Below are 5000 nucleotides of genomic sequence, written 5' to 3' on the forward strand. Positions count from 1 at the left end.
CGGAGCAACTTCTGCCACCTTTAACATCAGCAGCGGGGAAAGGCGGGGCTGTGTGCTCACCCCCACACTTTTCGGAATCTTCTTTGCCATCCTTCTGAAGCAAGCCTTTGGATCCTCCACTGAAGGCATCTACCTCCGCACTAGATCAGATAGGAAGCTCTTCAACCTCCTCAGACTAAGAGCAATGACCAAAGTGAAGCTGTCAACCTGTCATTGGACAGAAATCAACAGGCGCATTGGCAAGACAGCCACCACCATATCGGGCCTCACCAAGAGAGTGTGATCAATCAACAAGCTGACTGAACACATCAAGATCCAAGTCTACAGAGCCTGTGTGATGAACACCCTCCTCTATGGAAGTGAATCCTGGACCATGCATTCCCACCAAGAGCGGCGGCTGAAAAGCTTCCCCATGTGCTGCCTGCGTCGCATTCTGGGCATCACCTGGCAGATCAAGATGCCAAACAACACTGTCCTGGAGAAAGCCGGTGTCCCCAGCATGTACACCACCCTCAATCGGAGACACGTGCGATGGCTTGGACATACTGTGCGCATGAACGTCGGGCGCATATCAATAGACCTTCTGTATGGCGAACTCACAGCAGGACAGCGCCCAACAGGAAGACCTCACCTGCGCTACAGAGACTTGTGCAAACGAGACCTGAAAGCCCTTGACATCAGTTTGCACAACTGGGAAGCTGTCGCTACTGACAAGTACTTCTGGAAACAGACCGTCCGAAACATCAGTCAGACAGCAGTCAGAGGAGAAGCGACAGAAGAGAAAAGACCGCAGTCAAACAGTCCAACCTGCCTCTGCCTTTACCTGCCCGCGCTGTGGAAGGGACAGCCACGCCCACATCGGACTGGGCAGCCTCAGAAAGCGATGTTCAATACCGAACTAGACGTGCAGTCCATGGTCTCTCGAGACTGAAGGAGCTTACTATCACTTGCGAATGCCTAATTTGGATGAAACTGCCACATTCCTAATTTGTAACTCAAATGTAAGTTTTGAATCAAGGGTTACACCTAAGAGCTTCAGCTTTACGACTGAAGTGGTTAATACTCCATTAATCAGCAGACTTGCAAGCTGAGGCAACTGCGTTCTAGACCGACTCACAATCATTTCCTGGACTTGGTAAGATTTACTTTCATGAGCCACCGAGAGCACCACGATTGAATTATCATGAGATTTAAAGTGAGACTGTCAGCTACTATTTGCCTGGTTGCCAGAAAGGGAATATCAGAGAGAATATAGAGAGAATATAGAGATAAGTATCATCAGCATATGCCAACATTTTATTAGTAATGCCGGACCACACATCGCTTGTATATAAAGAGCAAAGGGCCAAGAACACTACCCTGAGGAATCCCAGGAGACACACAGGAATACGAGCTATAACTACACGAGCACCCTGCTGTCTACCAGTCAAAAAATCTGTTAAAATACTTTAAACTTTACCAATAACACCAACAGACCGCAACTTAAAAATCAAATCCTTGTGATTAATATTATCAAAAGCTGAACTAAAATCCAGAGAAATAATCCTTGACTCATGATCCTTATCTAAAGCAGATTGCATTTCATGCAGCAACATAAGCAATGCAGCCGTGTCCCATTCTAAAACCAAACTAAGTCTCTGGAAGAAACGGTCTCAAATAAACAGAAAGACGTTTAGCCAGCAAACGTTCAAAAACCAAAAAATGTAAAATTGGTTTAATTGAAATGGACCAATAGTCAGTAGGTGAAGACTGTAGTGTCCCCTTGGGAATAAGGTAATATTACCAAAGTGCCAGCACTCACACACACACATATATATATATATATATATGCAAACACACACACACACACACACACACACACACACATAACCATGGGTTCTGTAAATGTGTATGGTTTATGTTGAAAGAATAATTTGGGTTATAAAGTGAACGAATGAGTGAAAAATTGAAAAAGATAGTGAGGCTTTGTGAGTTGAGAAGTGAGAGCAAAGGAGAGGGAGGCGAGAAGTGACCGCGAATCCTGCACGGTAAACGTTTTCGCGAATAGAGACAACTGCCGTAAGAACAGCTCTATTTCTATGTTTGTTTTATAGCTTTCAGACCAGGAAAATGAAGCCAGCGGAAGCAGCAGTAAGAATTGAGGCTCTTGAAGCTAAGGCAGCAGAATGTTTGAAAATACGTGAAGAAAACTTAAACTTGATGGAATTGATGGATAATTTGCTCAGGAACACAACCATTCAGAGAGAGAATACTGAAATGTCTGACAAGAAAATCAAAGAACTCGTGGAAAAGGTGGAATAAGTAGACACCAATATTGGCAACAGTAGTCAAATCGAGGCAAAGAATCTGCAAGAAAAAGTTGATGAAGTAATCAAAGTATAGAAAACTGTTAAGCAGATTGAATGCTATTTGTCAAGCAGCCAGTCTCAAAATATGGAAGAGGCCAAAAAGATAAGAGCCTACATATGCCGATGTATCCAAAGTAAAGGAAACTGTAAATTAAATGGAAACAAAGAAAAAGACATCAAGATCACAAAGGAAGAAATAAAGACACAGCTTGCAGAGACGGCAAAGAAAGCTGAATTTAAGTCACACCTTGGGCAACACGCAAAGAATATTGCAAATTTGGCTGATGTAAACATGAAGACAAAAATGTAGAATATGCAGAAAAATGGAATATCGAAAAATCATATAGAAATAGTTTATACAAATATAGACGGTTTATGTTCGAAGTTACTAGAACTAGATACAGATATTGAAAGTAATAAACTAGATGTAATATACATCACTGGATCCAAACTTTATCCATCCGTAGACGATATTAGGACTCAGAGACTACAATATTTGGAGAAAATATAGAGCAAATGGAAGTGGATGGGCGTTAGCAATATTAACAAGGAAAGGAATAATTATAAAGGAAATAGTTATTCAGCAAGATCATATAGTAGAACTAAAGGCAATTGAGATAGAAACAAACGGAGTAAATATAATAATAACCACAGTGTATAGCTACACAGAAAACTATTGTTTGGAGGTGTGGAAACATTTAATAATGAACATAACCTTATGTACGGAAGGGTTGGTAGTTTAAGGTTCGAACTGGCCCCGTTCTGATTCATAATGTATCGAATAGTTCCGGATTTCCTATGGAGGATTCGCTGCGACACTATGATCTTATTCCCGAAAAGGATGTAATATGCCTTACAATATGTAGACACCACACACCACAGGCCTTCTAAGATACAATAATCATATGCGACGAGAAAAACTTTTTTTTTTTTTTTTTTTTCGTTTTTTTTTTTTCCCGAAGACACCAACGCTGAGAGATATGTATGTATTGCGTCACCAAAACAACTTCGCATCAATATTTTGAACCATTAAACCATTTTCTTACATGTCTATTTTTGTAACTAATGCAGTGTTATCATTTAACAGATCATGTGATTTACTAGCAGTAGATATGTTGAAATCCTTGAGGAGATTTTTCTTCCAACAGTTAGAGCTATTCTATCTTATTCAGAAAATAATCCCCGTCCATAGCAGCTCCTTTGCTTTGGCAGCCGAATTATTGGCGCTGTGCCTCGACGCTTGAACTGAGTTTTGGCATTACGAAGGAGGGAACACGAAACATTAATCTTCGATATATAAACAGTATCTTATTTTCCTTGTATGGATAATATTGGAACATGTCAATACTCAATAGGTAATATAATAGCAATGATGCGTGTGAGAGGCGCAGGTCATATCACTCATCCAGCAATGCTTAACACTTGTTTTCTCTCGTATTATGACGATTGACCCAACATTAAAACAAAAGTATATGAAAGCTAAGTGATTAGTAAGAAAGTATTTTACAGTATTATAAAGTACCGGCGAAATTATAGCCTCTTACTTCGTGATTTACCACACATACCCAAAAATAGTTGGAAAATCAGGGGTACCAACAATTTTCTAGCGTTAACAACCATATTTCAAAAAGTATCGTTGTTTGTGTCAGAATGTTTAGCATGATTTTCTTACGATAGTTATTTGTGTAGCTGTACATGCCACCTCATGCATAGGTGTGATCACAAGAAAATAACCGAAACTTATTCAAAACGCCTGGAAGAAGGGCTGCAACTTTCGGAAACTAATGCAAAATTAATTCTTGTAACGGGATTTTAATAGCAAAATTGACTGGGACAATTTCGATCCTAGAGCTCAGCCAGATTCGTGGAATGCAAAATTACTAAAAATCATAAATTAATTTTGTCTCTTCCAGATTGTAACAGATCATACCAGGATAAGTGGGCTAGATGGACCGTCTATGCTTGACCTAATATTTACAAAGGATAAAGATGACATTAAGGATATGGAATATTGCCCTCCTCTAAGAAGAAATTATCATGTAGTAATTTGAAATACTGCCTGCTACAGGAAAAAACTCATCGTAAGTAAGGAAAGAAAAGTACAATTACAAGATAGGTAATTAAGTCTATAAACAAGGAATATAAAAATTTGTATCAAGATTCAAAACTTAGGCAAGAAATGGCCAACAGTAGTTCAATGACAAATGCGAGAAAATGAGAGAAAACAAGCAGATTCTTTGGAGAAGGTTCAGAAGACATATATCTCAGGCAGCATATAAAAGGTTTAAAGTAGAAAGAAATGAGTATACCCAAACCATGTGGGAGGCGAAATTAGACTTTGGAAAAGATATAATGAAAAAAATGTACAAACCAATCAAGGCTCGTCTTTAACTACATAAACAGTAAGAGTACAAGTATAGATGGAATTAGTGCCATCAAAGACAATAACATCGTTTATAATGAAGAGTATTAAATATGTGAAATCCTTAATGATAAATTTCAGTCTGTGCTTGTTCAGGACCCATACTTTAAAATGGCAAGTAACCGTACAAACGTAAATCAGAATATCGAAAATATCACACTCGAAAAAAATCAAACAAAAAACCTATTGAAGGGGTTAGACAAGACTAAAGCAGAGGGACCAAATGAGAT

The sequence above is a fragment of the Penaeus chinensis genome, chromosome 15, assembly GCF_019202785.1.
Source record: "Penaeus chinensis breed Huanghai No. 1 chromosome 15, ASM1920278v2, whole genome shotgun sequence".
In the NCBI taxonomy this organism is placed as follows: Eukaryota; Metazoa; Arthropoda; class Malacostraca; order Decapoda; family Penaeidae; genus Penaeus; species Penaeus chinensis.